This window comes from Rhinolophus sinicus, linkage group LG10 (genome assembly GCF_036562045.2).
Source record: "Rhinolophus sinicus isolate RSC01 linkage group LG10, ASM3656204v1, whole genome shotgun sequence".
Classification (NCBI taxonomy): Eukaryota; Metazoa; Chordata; class Mammalia; order Chiroptera; family Rhinolophidae; genus Rhinolophus; species Rhinolophus sinicus.
Window position 1 is genome coordinate 21,426,182 of NC_133759.1, and position 18,625 is coordinate 21,444,806.

Below are 18,625 nucleotides of genomic sequence, written 5' to 3' on the forward strand. Positions count from 1 at the left end.
CCCTCCACAACTATTGAAGGACAATGACTGATGGGTCCTGGAAAAACACATTGTTCCCCAATATTCCCCCCCCAAAAAAAAGGTTGTGCCCAACTATATATATATATATATATATATATATATATATATATATATATATATATACACACACACATGTATATGTATATTATGTATTATACATTTATAAAATTATATTTATAAGTATATTTTTGCAGGAAAAATTTAGAATATTAACTGAAATTTAGATTATTAACTGGATATATTAGCTTTTGTGAATATTTTAACTAAGTACATGAACAATAAATATTGGAAATCTGAGTGAATAATAAATAATACTGGAAAATGGAAACCATATTTTTTCCAGCATTGTTATACTTAATAACAAGAAAATCACATAATATTTAGTGACTGCTCCCAAATGTAAGCGAGCTTTTTTTTTTTTTAATTAGGGAATATTGGGGAACAGTGTCTTTTTCTAGGACCCATTGGCTCCATGTCAAGTCGTTGTTTTCAATCTAGTTGTGGAGGGGGCAGCTCACTGGCCCATGTGGGAATCGAACCGGCCACCTTGGTGTTATGAGCACTTCGCTCTAACCAGTGAGCCAACTGGCTGTCCATAAGTGAGCTTTTTAATGAAGAGATTTGTCCTCACTTTCGAGCAAGCTTGTGTTATTTGCAAATTGTGAAGGAACCACATTTAAATGATTGTCTTATTAAAATAATCTCACAGAAGTGTCCATTGAAGTGGAATTTTCATTTTCAATCTTTTTGTCATTTAAGATTTTCACTTCTCTGGGGCTTCCTGACATGTTCCTATCCCTGAGGAATGCCTCCAGGAAGTAAAACAGTTCATGCAGTTAGGGAGGAGGATGAGGAAGGGTATGATTTTTAGAAGTTGCAAAACCTATGGCTGTCCAGTATTACTCATTATATGAATTAATGTAATTTATTTTGTAGTGCAATTAAAGAGGGTGTAAATGACTCTATCCTTCCAATGCTGACATTCCACCCAGCTCTTTCTTCTGACATAATTGCCCAATGATTTATGGGTTTCCCATGGCTTCCTTACCTTGACTGGCTGTCACCAATTTCTTTCTGAGATATGAAAGTGGACTAGTGGGGAATTCATGATTCAAAGTCAATGGCTACTGGGCTTTGGTGTTACATCTAATGTACTCAGCTGGATTCTGCTCCAGGAGGAGATAAAAAATGAGAAGTTACTGGAACACTTCATTTGTAAGAAGGCAGCAGCTGCATATTGACCTTCAACTTCTAAGTGTATCCCTGCCAAAATGATAGTTGCTTAGTTTTCAGTCAAAATTACTGATAAAATGCAATGACTTTCTCCCAGTAGACAATGTGTGTGTGTGTGTGTGTGTGTGTGTGTGTGTGTGTCTGAGAGAGAGAGAGAGAGAGAGAGAGAGAGAGAGAGAGAAACCTTGATTGGAATGATGAAGGATTTCATACTGTTTTTAGGACTTGATGAAGGCATGGAGGCTATTGGTCTTCCTTCAAAAACCCTCTCCTCAGCCCAGGTAGAAGTTTTACCTAGTAGTCTACAAGCCATTAACACCCTGTCTGTCTGAGGAGGTGAAGACAAGAAAACTTAATGCAAAATCCCAGGCTGGAAAATAACTGTTCTTAAGACTGTATTATGGTGGAAAGTGAGAACAGGCCTGGAATCATATGTGTTGTAGTGATTATCTTTTATGACTCAATGTTAAAATGCCTCTGGTTGCTTGGGGTTTGGTGGGACAGGAAAGTGAAAGTACGGAGAGAATAAGGAACAAAGAGGAAGAGAGTGCAGAAAACATTCTGAGAGCAAAATTGAAGTGTGCCAATGTTGGACTTGTCCTGCCTTTCTTTTCTTTCCTTCTTTTTTTTTAATTTTTTTTATTTTCATTTATTGAAGCGAGTTATATAAAAGTATGTTCACAGTAGAGAGTTGGAATAGTATATAAAATGTCTCAGTTGGAACTTTGCGAGTTCTAAAGGGAAAATACTCTTTTTCAGCTTAACTCTTTCTGGCAGAATTTCATATAAACAGACTGCTATTTGCCTCCTTGAAACTGTTGATTAAGCCAAGCTTTAAGGGAAATGAAAGTATCTTTGGTCTCTGCACAACCACTTCTTTATTTTTTTCCTTTGCTGTTTACCAACTTAATGCATCTGTGTTGACAGCTAAAGACTGAAGATTAAATCAGAGAAAGGTTCTTATTGCATTTTAAGATTATGTTAAACACTTGAACACATTGCAATTCTCCAAGGCGGAAATGGCTCCTGTAATCTTTCATCAAGATGGATGACCAACATTTCCTTCACTGACAGTATCAAAAAGTTACAATGGCCAGAGAATGTTCTCACCCACACCGGCAAGGGGATATGATTATATTCTCAAGTGGAAGTTGTGACTTCCGGTTGCTTTTTGTCCCCTTGTGAAAACAATAGTTTCTGGTTACCCCCAGGGGTACTGTGACTTCATGAAACACTACTTCATAAAACCAGCTCTGCATTTCTTGAAGAGGACCTAGTAGAGATGGTGAATTTCTCTCTCTTTGGAAATGAAATTGTTCTCTTCTGGAAAATGGCAGAGGAAATAATATTCTAGGCCAGCACCTACTCCTGTGCAGGGAGACTGGGCTTTATCAGAAGTGATGACTGAATTTATATCTTGGAGCATGCAGCTCACCCTCCAGCACTGCTTTTCATTTTTCTTGACAGAAAATGTATTTATTTTTTCCTCCTTCAACCTGGCATTGTGTACATGTCCATGGAGAACAGAACAGTTGCCAATATTTCCCAAGAAGTCTTTTGCCTATAGAGGAAATCAAGCTCATGTTTACTTTTATGTAATCAGCAGAGAAGGAAAGAGATGAGAAAGCTATAAGGATGGACAGCATTTCTGTCTTGCTCTTTCTTGCTTGTTTTTTTCTCTTGTTGATGTCCATTTCTTGCTTCTTCAATTTTTATTCTTCTGCTACCTTCATATCTTCTTTTTGTTTTCTTTCTCCGATGTAATCCTGTTTTCTATCTCTTCACTTTGCTTTCTTTCCCCTCTTTGCTCAAGAGGAAATTCCCTCTGCTAGGTAGAGGAAAGGGACAGGATTGGGGAAGAGCATGTAGTAAAAATAATGGTATTGGTGATATCCTGGTCGTTTCATTGAGCTGGTTGATTCTACCTTCAGTGTATCCAGAATCTGACCTCTTACCACCTCCACTGCTACTGCCATAGTTTATTTAACTCACCACCATCTGTTGCCTAAATTGTGACGTCCTAACTGATCACTCTCATTCCACTTTTGTCTCTATAAAGTTACCATGTCAACCAGAATGACCCTTTTAAAAGTTAAATTACTCCTCTGCTCACAATCCTTCAACGGCTTCAGAATAAATTCCAAATTCCTTACAGTAGACTATGAGGCTCTAAACAATGCAACCCCTTGCTACTTCCCAAGTCTCGGCTCCTTTCGCTCTTCTCTTTGTTCACTGCACTCCAGCCACGCTGCTCCTCTTGCTGGTCGGCCTTTAACACCTTCTCAGTTACTCATCCCTCTGCCTGAGCCACTCTTGCCCAGAGAGCCAAAGTCTCTCCCCCGCCACTTCCTTACTGTCTCCTCTTGAATGTCAACCTTTCATTAAATCTTCCTGGAAGAACCTCTCTAAAATAGCATCCCCTTCTATTTTTGTCCTCTTTATTTAACAGTTATTGCCAGCTGACATATAATGATATGCTTATTATTTTATATTGTCTCCCCAGACCAGAATACAGAATAGAGAAATTGGTCTCTTTCCCCAGCACCTAAAACAGATTCCAGCACATTTACCATAATAAATATTTGTGGACTGGGTAAGCAAAAGTCGTAATACCAGCAAAATATGTAGCCTTTGGCCAACCCCCCTCTTTGTGACATTTGTGTGTTATAAGGCCACACTTCTTGTGGTATATTGGGGAAGAAAGCCATATTGGAATGCTGAGGCCCTGACCAGGAGCCAGTTACTTTTGCCTGTAAGTGGGCTTGCTTTCTTATCCTCAGCTTACTGGTCAGAAAGGACATGCCCAGTCAAGTACCTAATTTAAGCATTTTCCAACAGGAACAGTGTGCGCCTGCCCTTCCCTCATGCCCCAGTGCCAGGGGCTGTACCTGTTGGTTGCATTTTTAGATCTTATTCACAGTCATGATTCTGCCCCACCTGAGTACTTTATGCCTGGCCACTCTTGGAAATTGCAGGTCACCCTTGGCTTCTTGCAAACTGGTCAGGTGGGGGAGGAAGGTCAAAGCCTCTTCCAAGATGACTCGGTGGACAAAGCCATCTTTGCTCAGACTGTCACGGAATCCTAGAATATTAGAATGGGGCAGGATTTGGAAGACCTTGGAGTACCTTGATGTGAAATTTTTTCACAAGAGCAATGATACTTTTTCATAAAACAAATTCTTTTCTGGAAGCCCAACATGTCAACAAACCAAATAGTAGCTTCTCTGTTTGGCAGAGAGGCAGGGAGCAGAGTCTGCTTGGTTCTATTCAGCCTGAGGAATTTTGCAGAGCCAAGAGTTTCCACAGGGAACAGTGTGGAAACCCCAAGTGTCATCGAACTCTGTTGCCTTATAAGTAAGCAAAGCAACGTTCAGGGAGGGGAAAGGATTTCCCCCAAGGTTATACAGGAAGCCGCAGTCCTAGAATGAGAACTCCAGTCTCTTAACTTCCAGTTTATACACCTATTCCCACCATATCCACCATACTCTGCCCATAGTCTACCATCTATTAAGTACCTACCATGTGCCAATCATCATACTAGGTATTTTACATTCACCATTTCATTTAATCCTTACACATATCCTTTGTTGTAGATACGATTAATCTCATGTTATACAACAGAGACTAATAAGGGCTCCCAGGGCATAAGCACTAGAGAGTGGATTCGAACTCACATCAGTCTCATTCTAAAGCCTATGTTGTTTCAACTATGTCTCACTCAGAATAAACAAGGGAACAAGCTAAGTGTATCAGTAACAAATGGACCTAACAATGCATAACAACCAAAGTCCAAACAAAAATTATTTCTTGTTCCTCTGAGACCATTGGACAGGTGAACAGGTTGGCGAGAGACTTTCCACCTTGTAGTCATTTAGGGGCCAAGGTGTCAGAGGCTTTGTCATCTTTCACACAGTAGCTTTAACATAATGTCACTTTGGATGTCATCTTCATTCCAGACAGCCAGAGAGGGAAATAGCATGGAGGATCACTAAATGGAGACGTTTTCTAAACTAAGCCTGGAAGTGGCATGTGTTACTTACATATTCCACAAAGTCACTTGGGTGTGGTGGCTAATATAGTCCCTCGACGAGAAGTCACTTCCCTTTGAGAGGTCTGTCCTATAGAAGGAAGAGCACAGAGTTTTGGTGGACATCTAGCTATTTCTGCCTCACTAACCAGGCGCTGGTGCACATACAAATTTCTAGATACCATGTTCTTTTTATTGACATAGCTTTCAAAATGTTCATGGTTGCCATCATAGTTGTGATAGACACTTATCAATTAAAAAAAAATTCCTACTGTTCAATCTCCCTTCTTATTTTGGACGATTCCACCAATGTGCCTATTATTATGGCACGTAGTCCCCCTCAACTTCCTAAAATAAAGGAGAGGAAGGGTGAGGGTATCCTCCTTTTCCCTTGCCTCCAGCAGTAAGGATTCAAGCAAGGGAACTAGATTTTACCAATCAATCAAATGATCTCCCTTGCTACTTTGAATCTTCAAAGTATAGTGCAAAAGCATGGGACCTGCCGGTGTTCACTTCTACAGTTTCAACAGTGTCCATTGGGGGGGGGGGGGGGGGCTTGTTTTTTTTTTTTGAGGTGTCCAGCTGAGGATTGGCATTCAGCCAGAGAATGAAAAACCTGGTCAAATTGTTCCTGTGACAATTTCTGAAACCCCTCAGTTCCTACCTATTTTCTGAAGTTTCCGTACACTGCCATCTAAGCCCCTGCCTCTGGTCAATTCTGTGAGTCACTTCCTGATATCCTTCAAGAAATCCTCTTTTTGCTTATGTTTCACCCAGAGTTGTCTGTTGCCTGCAACCAACAACTTTGATTGATACAAAGCTTTTCAGAACACTTTGTCTAGTCTGTCTTCCCTCAGGCCTGCAGTTTGGTTAATTCTGCTCCCACTAGAAACACCATGGTGATTGACAAATCTGGATCCCCACCTTCTTAAGAGCTGAAGCCAGAGTTCCTGGCATGACCCATGCTCTTTTTTAAAGGTGGGGTGAGTCTAGTAGTAATAAAGTTTCATACTTCCTATGAGAAAGAAGGATATGGAAACAAGTTCAGAGGCAAGCAGCCTGGCTCCTGCCAGCTATTTCCAACCATTTCTTCAAGCAAAGAGCAGGGTATATAAAAATATTTCTGCAGAATTTTTTTCATGGTGGTTAGGTAGAGTCTTCAAATCTGGCTAACTAGAAGAGTGGGTGTTGAAGGGCGTAAGCACACACACACACTTTAGAGAAGGGAGCAAGATGGCCTGTGCTAGACTCTCCTGAGAAGGACATAGGAAAAGGAAATGAATGACCAACTTGTTATCTGGTAAACTTTTAAAAACCAGACATTGTGTACTTTCTTTCAGACAATCAAATCTGTTGACGCTATTTTTCCCTGCACTGTTTGAGGGATCTTCTGTGGTCAAAGAGAAGACCCAGACTCTGTACTGTTAGGTTGTTAACCATTAAGACCAGTAAATAATCACGGTGCTCTTTGATACCCCCGGGCTTATAGACACTGGCTTTTTGTGTCGGTGGAATTCTGACTTAACTTGGATTCATTGATAATCTTTCACAGGGCAACGATCTCTGTACTTCAAATTTGTTAAAGACCCCAAAGCTCACAGATATAAATGAGGTCATATTTACATACTATTTGCATACTATTTACATAAAAATTTCACTGGCTCATAGTCCTCACCTGTGTCTTCCTGCTCTCTACCAAGTCCATGTCCTTATTCTCAGGTGATTTTCAGATGTCTCCTCAATGACAGCCCTCTGATGTTCTTCAGTCCCAGCCATCCCACAAGCTACATCTCTGTTATGGACTGAATTATTTAAGCCTCCAAAATTCATATGTGGAAGCCCTAACCCCCACTACCTCAGAATGTGACTGGATTTGGATGTAGGGCCTTTAAAGAGGTGATTAATTTAAAATAAGGTTATTAGGATGGGCTCAAATCCAATCTGACTAATATCATTATAAAAAGAGGAAATTTGGACATATAAAGAGCCATGAGGGATGTGCTTGCACAGAGAAAAGACCATGTAAGGACACAGGGAGAAGGCAGCTATCTGTAAGGCCAGGAGGGAGGCCTCAGAATGAAGTCAACCCTGCTGACACTTTGACCTTGGACTTCTCACCTCCAAAACTGTGCGAAAATAAATTTCTGTTGTTTAACACACCAGTCACTGCTATTTTGTTATTGTAGCCCTAGCCAACTCATACAGTTCCTGACCATGACCATGATTGCTGAGACTTGTGTTATCCACGTGTTTCTGATGTTTTGACATCTTGGGGCCTTGCTGATCCTGGAAGAACTGTCCCTCCAAGGTCTAGCCAGTTCCTAGAAATAGTGAAGGACTCACCCACAAGTGTGCCTTATGCAAACCTATAAGCGCGTATATGGAAACCAACCAATCCAAATCTCTTATCCCATCACTTTCTTTACATAATTGGGCTTTCCCACTCAGAGTCACTAAGCCCCTGCCTAATCACCCCGGATCCAGGACCAGACAACTATGGACAGCCCCTATACCCCAGACAGCTGCAATTATTCAAATTAGCTGCGTCTAAGCCTGCTTACCCTGTCTCACCCATTCCTTCTCACAGAAACCACAGTAAAGGCTCTTCCCACCCCCCTACCTCCTGACTGACCCTAGTGCTTTCCGAATGGTCCTGAATGACATGCCATGCCCCTCCTGTTGGGAACTATGAGTAACCAACTATCTTTCCAATGGCAATTGTGTCCTGATCTTTTGGCCTCATTATATCTGAACAATAAAACCTATATTTTAAAACAAGGCTTTTGCTGAAAACCTGAGACCCAGGCTAAGATGCTATCTCCCAGCTCTCCTAAAACTGGAAACCCGACAGGTAGCAAAACAGTGCCATATTCCTTTCGGTCCTCCTTGGTAGGAACCATGAGGAATGCATGCAGAAATGGGGAGAGGGACCCCCAACTCTATACTACACCATCACCTGGCCTGAGAGCAGTACTGCTAATGCCCTGAGAGCTACAAAACCCCTCAAGAATCTGGCCCTCCTGCTTTGGCAACAGCTCCTACTCTCCCCAGAGCCCACCTGAATCCCCGGGGCCCAACTTTGGTAGCAAAAATCATGCCACTCTCTCCATCTTGCCGCACTAAACTTCCTCTTGGAATGCCCTCCCCCTCATGCAAAGCAGTAACATGTAAACTGATTCTTGTTTGCACAGCTTTTATATAAGCAGTTAAGTCTAAATTTGTACTATGGCCAGCCAAGACATACCAACCTCCACAATCACCTCTCCTAACAAGGTGGTTAATGAAGTGCGGAAGGGCGGAGGCAATAGACAGCACCACAGGACACAGTACCTGCCCTCCAGCTTTCACTACTTGTCTGGGGAGACTCACCACCTAGGGAATGAAGTAGTCTCCATATTATGATTCAGGAAATGCAAACGAAGCCTATTGACAGGCTTCAAAGGAGGGAGAGATGCCTTCTGATTGGGAATCAGGAAAGATATGTGAGAGCTAAGGGGCTTGAGATAAGGCACTTGCAAGTGCAGCCAGATTTTGACAAAGAGATTACCAGGGAGGGAAGGGCAAGAGGACTGATTGACTTACCTGGAGTAGGAAAGGAGGAAAGCGAGAGGCTTTAGGCTGCAGAAGCAGTTGCTGCCTGATAGAAAAGGCGTCTGTCATGTTTAGAAACATCTGTGGGAAATCCACAAGACGTGGACGATTGATCTTTGCCCTCAAGACTATGCTTTTTGTAACAGAGATGAAACTTAAATGGTGAAACATACAAGAGAACATATAATATTTATAAATTGACATTTTTGGGGTCTTAGCATGTGTGATATAGAGCAGGGGTCAGCACACATTTTCTAAGGTCCAGAGAGTAAATGTTTTAGGCTTTGCATGTGGTCTCTGCTGCAATTTCATAACTGCAAATGTTATGTGGTCTCTGCTGCAATTTCTTAACTCTGCCATTTTATTGAGAAAGCAGCCTGAGACGATGCATAAATGAGTGGGTACGGCTGTGTTCTGATTAAACTTTATTTACAAAAACTATCAATGGCCCAGATTTGGCCTGTAGGCTCTAGTTTGCTGACCATCAATATAGAGTACAACCTTTAAGTTGTTTGGGTCCCACAGTCAAGAGCTTGGCTCAAACCTCAGGGAACAACGCAATTTTAAACAGCGATTACATGAAAGATAACATATCTCAGGGTTGACACACAAACAGGTCTAGAAAATTAGGGGCTTACCAACATATCTTTACGTGTATCGAGAAGCTAGGTCCTTCCAGTCAAGAACAGGGGACCGTCATCCAAAGGGGAAATCTGAGTCTTGCACACAGTGGACTTAAACCCTGGAAAATCGATAAAGTAAGCATAGCAACTGCCCTTTGCTCCAGCCTGTGTTTATGACCTAGCAGGATTGGTCATCCATCTGTTGATTCCCAATCCTCTACTGTTTTTCTTTTCTAAGCTTACATTTATTGAGTGCTTGCTATGTGCCAACTGGTGTGTCGTAGCACAGATCCCCAGGGCTCTCTGAGGATTCTGAGCCAAGTACACACAGTTCCACACCATCCTGGGACCAGGAACAAGAGTTTGTACTAGTCCAGAAAGAGTTAGTTAATATTTCAAAGTTTCACCCTACTGTGCAGTTAATCCTCACATCCATCCTATGAAGTAGGAACTCTAGCTATAATTCCCATTCAACTGGGAGTGAGGAAACTGAGGGTGAGGGAGGCTCATTACTTGCCCAAGTTTATATACTAAGTGAACGAAGTCAATGGCAAGCTAGAGTTAGAACTCAGATACATCTGACCTCAAAGCCTATGAGTACAGGCCTTGCTTGTTCTGTGACTTGTGTTCTGTCTCAGGAGAGTAACTGCCCCCCCATGGGTGGGATAAGGTGTGGGAGAAAAGACTTGCTATGGCTGTCTAGTTTCTTTCGGACAGGACCAGAAATTAGCTGACCATGGGGGTCATTCCCGGGGTAGGTTCCAGGAACTGAAATGACTCAGGGACTGTACCCAGACCTTCCAGACAAAATCCAAAGGGCAGGTACCAATATTGGAGCCAAAGAAGAGAACTCTGGTCATTTTCAGAGAACCCAAATCGGTCTCAGATCCAAGGGACAAGTGTGAGGCCAGAGATGCAGGAGATGAAACACCAGGACCAGAGCCCCAGAGACTAGAAGCAGGTTAGGAAGAAGAGGAAAAGCCAGAAAGAGGCAAAATGCTTCAAAGTATAGAGTAAGAACAAGGCTGGGAAGTGTGTGTGTGGGGGTGTTGAACTGGATTCTGGCTGTCACGAGGAAGTAGGACAGCTTAACTGCAGACGTGGTTACACAGGCAATTGGGAATGGCTTCATGGAAGAGGTGATAATGGGGTTTGAGCTAACCCTTAAGGGATTGGAGAGGTTGGATTACACCAGGGAGTTATTTTAGGAGACTTAAACAAACCTGGGTCTATGCCTGATCAGAGAACAGCAAACTGGTCTTGTGGTTACGTAGAATTTAATAGGAGGCATTGCTTTGGAGCCAATTATGCTGTGAGTACTCCTGGTCTGTTCTCCCCAACCCCAGTGGTCCAAGAATGAAGTATCTGGTGTTCTTGTCAAGGGATTGCCCTTCATCTAACCAGAGGCGCTTAAGATCCAGGGCAGGGCTTCTACGAATGAATGCCAAGACAGAGATATTCTTACAGGAGCATAACACTCCAGTTTTTTATGGCTACACCAGGGGAACTCTCTTGGAGACTTGTCAGTGTGTGCAGCTGGGACTCAATCTTGGAGGCTTATCACTCTTTGTTCTAATGTATTACGTGTGCATATTGCTCAAAATATAGGGCTGTCACTAAGATTCTCTCTGAGGAAGCTTGGAAATCAATAATAGGTCAATCTGGAAACCCCTAAGAAAGTAAGAATTACACCAAGTGCCTTTCTGCCTTCACACAGGGAGCTATGCCCCACCTTATTATAAATTACACAATGAATTGAGGTTCTGGTGTTGTTTTGTTGGATTCAGGGTTTTGAAATATGCCTCGCCACTCCTCCGTACTCACCCCACCCTCCCACCCCAGCAAAAACACTTAAAGTCGTACCAACTAGAACGAATTCCGAATTCAGAAATAACATCTGGGACACGAAAGGATGATCACATGACTGTGTCATATTAATTTTCCAAAGAACAGACAGAGTACAGGACGTGAGCTGACTTGTCAGGTCACAATGTCTCGCTTACAAATGAAGCATCTGGAACAAGGATTGTGAGGGGAGCTCTGCCCGGGGAGGAGAGCCGGTACCCTGAAGGAACGTTCCTTGGTTGACATGGTCCCAGCTCTCTCAGAAGCCACTTTGTTGCAGGTCACCGGGAAGGAGTGTGCTGGGATTCGATGATGTACAGCAAGGCAAACAGCCTAGGTGCCCTCCTTCCTTTTAGAAACACTTTGAAACAGGATCCAGGAAGAAGAAAAGTCCGAGAATGATTAAGAGAATCTGCAAAGCTAATGAAGTCCGTGGGGGGCCCACAGGCAGGTAGTCTGAGCGGGTTTGAAATTCTCAGTAAAACATCTCTGTGTGCTAACCCTGCTTTCCGGTCTGAGGCCTTGAGAAGCCATAGGCCCCAGCTGGGAGAGCACGTGGGTGGCCTAGGAGCTGTGTCTGAACCTTGTAAGCACACGTACTTTTCAGTTTTCAGCTGCCCGTGTCCTTCCACCCCCCACCCCCACCCCCGTCACCCCTAATACAAAGCCTTGTGAGAGACTCAGGGCCAGGGCAGAGCATGTTGTCATTGTCAAGGGGAATACAACAACACGAAGCCTCCTTTGTTTCATTTTGTTTGAGGCTGAAAGACAAAAGAGTGACAGCACATGGCATTATTTTTTTAAACAGGAATAGAGCAGATGGGGAACCGGGCATCGACACAATTATTTTATTACTCTTGGTTTATTGCTGGTGTTTGCTCCTGCTGAGAACAGAACCATCAGAAATGTTCCTGTCATCAGACAGGTGTGTGTGTATGTGTGTGTGTGTGTGTGTGCTTGTGCATGTGCATGCCCGATAAGAAGGTCTCTGATGGGACATTCTCCCAGCAGGGTCTTTGACTTAGCATCAACCCAGCCAATCCTAGGTACAGTAATGAAGCAAAACCATAGACCACCAGATTGCAAGTTTTGGAAGGGCCCTTAGAAATTATAGTTGCCTACCCCCTCATAGTACAGATGGGAACTGAAGCCCAGAGAGGTGAATTTATTTGGAAGGCCACACAGCTTGATTATCACCAAGACGGGTCAAGAACCCAGGACTCCAACAAGATATAGTGGAAAAAACATTGACAGATCTGGGTCCTTATATCAGGTCTGTCACCCACTGGTTAGCTGTGTGATTTAGATAAGTCATTTAGCCTCTCTGAGTTTTGCTTTCCTTGTTTGTAAAAATGATTATGGCAATTTAATATCTATCTGTCTTCTCTCAGCGGCTGGCAGAGCAAATGGATCAGAAGGTGCTTTATGAAATACTCTACAAAAATAAATGATTTTGTGTGTGTATATGTGCGTGTGTTTCTATAACAAAATGTAGGCTGTGTAGTATCATGGGAAGAGCTTGGATAGAGGAGTCCAAATTTTTAAGGATTTTTTTTGGTTGTTCTATTGCAAATAATAAATCCCAAGTCATACTTACTTAGAAACGAGGAAGGGAGGGAGGGAAGGAGAGAGGTAGAGAAGAAGAAGTGGAGAGATTAAGATTTATTTATCCTGTAACTGAAAAGTCCAGAGATAATAGTCTTCAGGTTTGGCTGGATCTAGGAACTCAAGTGATGGCATCTGGCTCGTCCTCTCTCCTCCTTTATCTCATTTTCCTCTTTGATGCCTCCATTATTAGAATCTCCATAATGGCTGCTGGTGGATTCAGGCTCACAACACCCTTATAACTGCCGTTCCCAATGGAAACAGGAGCTCCTTATTCTCTTTCATCTGATTGAAATATGAATCTGACTTGGGTCATGTGTCCATCTTTGAACCAAGGGGAGAACATACAGTGATTGGCTTGTACCTGGATAACGTGAGCTCCTATGAAACTATGGATGGAGACATCTTTACCTGAACAACAAAGATTGAGGGCAGAAGAATCGTTTCCAGAAAAGAAATGTAGGCACTGTTACCAGAAGAAAGAGAAATGGATCCTGAACAGAGAAAAACCAACAGAGGTAGTTCAGAATCAGGTGGACCTCGGTTCTACTCCCAGGCTTGTGTAGGCTTGGGCACACGTCTTCCCTTCTCTGAGCCTCCGTTTTCTCTTCTATGTGATAAGGAGAATACTCCTTTCCTAAAGGCACACTGAGGATCACAGAGTACCATGAAGGCCGGCAGGAAAGCTAGGCAACTACTGTGAAGGAGAATCATCTACAGGGGTCTCAGTACGACAGCGCTAGAAATGTAACCTGATGGTGAAAATAGTGTTTGCCCAGTGTGCTGGGGAAAAGTACTCTCTGTGGTTGGAAGAAAGAGGTTCATGAACAATGTGGGGTAGGGGTAGGGAATGGGAACCCAAACCCTTGGTCTTCCTGTTGGAGAAGGGGCAACAATTACTTACAGGGCTTCCGTTTTACTGTATTTACAAGAGCTGGATTGTGTCCCACAGGCGGAAGGAGGCCGGGCTCCTGTCAACCTTCATCCATTCCCATCTCCCTACGGAAGGCCCAACCTCACCTCTTACTGTGTGGTCACGACATATTTTAAAAACATGGGCTGAAGGGCTGCCACGTGTAGAAGTCTCTTTGTCCATGGTCCTTAGTAGATAATTTATTTTCCTTTTTTTTTTTTTTTTATTTTGTTTAGGTGGGAGTATGAGGAATGGCTAGGGACTCAAAACCACATCGTGTGAGAAATATGTTGAAAGAATTGGAAATGTCTCTTTTCAGATATTTGAAGGGCTGACATGTGGAACAAGCATTAGGTGTTCTGAGCAGCTTCAGAGGGCTCAACTAGCAGCCCACAGGAAATTTGGAGACGGGGAGATTTAGAAAAAATGGGGAAGCATGTCTAACACTTGAGATTGCCAAGAGTGAAATCACTTGGCCAGGAAGTGCCAAGTTTCCTGTCACTTCAGGTATGGGGGTGAGAATTGGGACAACCACTTGTCACAAATTCCTGATGGAAATTGAAATCACCTGTGGATATTTTCCCTGGAAGGTGGTGTAGCAAATGTCCCACTAGCCCACAGCCCTCAGACTTCGCCACGTCAATATGCTTTGGCTAACTTCCACCTTCCAGCATCTATCTGCTCCTCGGAGACCGAGAGATTTTTCTGGAACTGTAGAAGGTCACCCTGTGGTCCTATGTGTGGCAAGCTTGAGGAGCTAGGAAATTATTATACCCTCAGGACATGTATCTGTTCCCAGAGATTCCCTGGGAGATAAGGCTTCAGTTGCCCACAGAGATAACTTGATAACACACCCTTTATCGGCTGCTTTCCTACGCCATCTCACTTCCCCTCTCCACCATAGATGTCCCTGGGGATACTTGCCAAATAAACTACTTGCACTGGAATCTTTGTTTCAGGGCATGCTTTTGGGGGAACTCAAATTAGGCAAGATAGCTTCTAATACTATTCCTTCATGGCGTCATTTAGCAACCAACACCAAGGGTGATTGGGGGTGGTAGGTGTTACAGGAGAAATTAAGGTAGCTAAGATGTGGCCCTTGAGCACAAGAACAGTCAGTGTGAAAGGGGAAGATGGAATGTACCTTGACGCATTCTACATCAGAGGAGGTAAGAGATGCTGTGAGATGCAGCCCCAAGAGCAGTCAGGCAATCATCCCATGAATCCCTTTGCATTTACTTGGTTTCCACAAGCAAAGAATATTTTTGAAACAAGAGTTCCTGAAGGCCTGGCCTCCTTGCATTTTTTGGCCTGGGCCTGCCTGGGAGTCTCACCATTCGCATCCATCCATGTTCTTAGGAAGCCCTCTTTAGTAATGATTCTGTCTTTCCTTTCCATGCTCTCCCAGGCTGAAGCCAGGCAGATGGGGAAGGCTGCAGCCAGCAGTGTGGGCATGTTTCCAGGCACCTGGCTGCTGAGCAGTGCTGCCAGCACCAGCAGGCTGACGTTGCTTCTTTATTTTGGAAGCGGAAAGGACCCAAATCCCCCAATCCTCCTAATCCTTACCTACCCTTTCAAGGCTCAGTTTCAATCTTTGTTGACTAGCTTGTTCCCAGCCTGCAACGGCCTCCCTCCTCTAAATTCCTCTGCCATCACTTGTAGGACCCTTCCCTCTTCTTGCTTTGAGTTACCACCACCCTCTTCTTGTGTATATAGTTCTTCTTTGTGGACAGAAGCAATGCTGTTTGTTGAACACCATGTTTTATGGTTAAGAAGTACAAAGTTTAGCGGGAGTCAAAGGTACATAAATGGACAATTAGAAACTTTGAAAAAAACCTATGTGTCCATCAGGAAGGAAAAGGATAAAGAAGTTTGTATAATCATGCTATGAAATACTTACATAGCTATTGAAAAAAAGGAGATAGATGTAGATTTAAGGATGACCAACCTTTCAGACCCCTCCTCCTAATATGTGACCACGCTTTCAGACCCCTTCTTTTAAAGCAGGACCACCCACAAGGGAGCACATAATCTTTACTCTGTAATCCAACCCCCTGTTGCTTTCTCCCACCTTTGGTTAATCTTCCTTAACGCTCCCTTCTTGATTTCAAATGCATAAAAGAAACTGCAAAATTGTTATTCTCCAGAGCATCTGGGGTCTTGCTCCCTGGTATATGGTGTCTATTTTGCTCAGATTGACTCATAAAAATTCTCTACAGGCTTGGACGTTTGTTAGGTTGACAGTGAATATTTATATTTGGAAACATAGCAAAAGGTCTAGGAAATGAATACACAATAAACTGTAAACAGTAGTGTGTTTTGGGGTTTTTTTTTGACAAAGAGGATGAGTAGCAAAAAAAAAAAAGGGAAAGACTGTCACATTTTAATGAAATAGTCCAGATAGAAGAAGGTATATAGAATAACACAATGAACACTGTATGTCTTTCCCAGTTCCACCAACCAACTTATGAATCCAAACATGGGTGAAGGGATTTATACTTGCCACTCTACGTACTTTTATGTTTTACAATATTCATATCTAAACACATATTAATATTGTTTTTTAAAGATAAAGAAAAAAGCTAGAAGAGTGATGAGACAAAGTACTGCATGAGAATAAAAGTGGAAGCAATGAATTATGCCTGCAGTTAGGGAGAGTCAGAGGTTGGCAGACAGGTGACATTGAAGCTGGGATGGAATTAGAGGAAGAGGGAAGGGGGAATTAGCACATGCCAAAACAAAGGTCTGGGAAAGGCCCAGCTCCTTTAGGAAACAGGAAGTGATTCTGAAAGCTGGGGGCAGGGAGGAGGGAAAGTGTTCTATGGAGCCTAGAGTGTTTGGTTGTGGTTTGATTATGAAAGGTATTCAGTATTGTGGTAAGGAGTTTGGTCTTTATGTTATCAGCAAAAAGTACCTAGAAGCAGCATCTAAGATGGTGCCAGACATGCTCAGATCTGTTTTGTAGGGAACAGCAGCAGGTAGGTAGCAAGGAAGAGGGATCACCAATGGGTAGACTCTTGCATCTCCCAGTTTCAAAGACATTACGTAGGTGTGTATTTTACTTTATAGTCTTTTAGGTGTTTTGTTCATTTGGACAAGTAAACCTAAGTATTTTCTCCTGAGATGTTGAAACAACTTGGAAGTATGCGTAAAAACCTGACTGCCCCGCTTTACTCCTCCCAACCTCAGTCTTCCTGAAAGTTAGATTCCATTAACCCTTATTATTTTTGGATGTCAAGGTACAGAGAAGACCACAGACTTCCCAGCATCCTCATAAAGGGGTAGGAACTATCTACAGGAGGTCCCAGTTAAAAGCATCTGTGTTACCCGGGCATGGCACTAAATTCCCAAAGTCACAGTGATAGCATGCGCTTTCTTTAGAGCTGATTGGATGTGTTTTATATTTCCTCCTTAATGGCATGCCATTGATTTTGTGAGTTCAGAGGTGAAAGACCTGATGGTCTTATGAAGCCATTTGTCTTTTCTAGGAGACAACCTTGTTTTGCCTGTTAGGATGAAGGGTCACTATTTAAGTCTCAATATTAGAACCAGAGATGCCTCTTGATTTGGGGGGGGGGGGGGGGGAGCATTGTCACAGATTGGATCTCCTGGGAAGCAGATTCTGAGATGGAATTAGGGTGCCGGAGGCTAACTGGGACGTGTTCCTGTGATCCACACCTGGGGAAGGAAAAGAAGTGAAGCACGATCAGGCAGAGGGGGAAGGTGAACAGTCCGGCAGATTCAGTGAAGGCCTCAGCCAACCCCACAGGGAACTCTGAAGATGGGAGGATCCTTTAGATCCTTCTGGATTAGGGCAAGAGGGCAGGCCCTCTATACCTCACCTGGATCAGTCATTGGGTTTGGATGGCTCTGGGAGGGAGGTGTGATGTTGGGTGAGGCAGCTCTCTTCAGCTGAGGTAATCCCCAAAAGGGGCTGAGCTGAAAAAAATAAAACCATCATTCCTGAAGAGTGATGTGCGCTAAGCATCACAACGTCCACCCCAGGGGTAATGTACTCATTTAGGTGCTTTGCTGCCATGCAAGGAAACCCACAGGGTCCTGTGCCTCCAGGATCTCCTCTCTTCTTCATCTTGAGCTTATACAGTGGCAGTTTGCCTTGCAGAAAAAGCCCTCAAAAAGTTTTTTAAATTAATTTATTTGACAAGTACTTATTGAGTTTCTACCCTATGGCAGACACTGTTTTCAATGCTACAACATCACCACCACGAATCAGCACTGTAGTGCTGACATTATAGAGGTCATGGGGTATAGATCATAAAAAAAAGAACTGATTAGAAGATATGGTACTTTAGATGGTAAGGATTACTGTGGAACAGGAAGGGAGAATGGGAAGTGCTAGTTGGGGAGGGAGTGGGAGTGAGGATTTCCAGGCAGAAGGAATAGTACGTACAAAGACCTTGAGGTAAGAGTAGGTCTGGGGTGTTTAAAGAACAGCAAGCAGGCCCATGTGACTGGAATAGAATAAAAGAGAATACTTGCAGAGAATACTTACAGGAGAAGCCCAAGAGGTGAGCAGAGAGGTTAGGGAAGGGCTTTGAGTCTCGAAGAGCCTGTGGGTCATTATAAGGAGTCAGGTTTTCCTCTGAATGAGAAGTTGGTGGAGGGTTCGGAGCACAGAGGTGACATGATGTGGCTGACGTTTTAACAGCATCACTGTTGAGAACAGACTGTGGGGAGCAAGAGTGGAAGTAAGGAGGCCAGTGAGGGAGGCTATCACAGTAGTTCCACTGAGAAATGGTGGGTGGC

At 43.2% G+C, this 18,625-nt stretch overlaps 1 long non-coding RNA gene across 6 annotated transcripts in view; it reads right to left on the reverse strand.

Annotated features, from left to right (window-relative positions):
• The window catches only part of LOC141567196 (uncharacterized), a 43,439-nt gene extending 33,700 nt beyond the window's left edge, over positions 1 to 9,739 (reverse strand). For 4 of the 6 annotated variants that reach the window (XR_012489638.1, XR_012489639.1, XR_012489634.1 and 1 more), the window contains exons 1-3: positions 9,511 to 9,739; positions 5,295 to 5,372; positions 4,192 to 4,336 (exon numbers count right to left, since the gene is read on the reverse strand). This is a non-coding gene — a long non-coding RNA (uncharacterized LOC141567196). Of the gene's footprint in view, positions 1 to 4,142; positions 4,337 to 5,294; positions 5,373 to 9,510 lie in introns of all 6 variants that reach the window. The other 2 variants (XR_012489636.1, XR_012489637.1) reach the window with 2 other exon arrangements.
• Between the last annotated feature and the right edge of the window lie 8,886 nt (positions 9,740 to 18,625).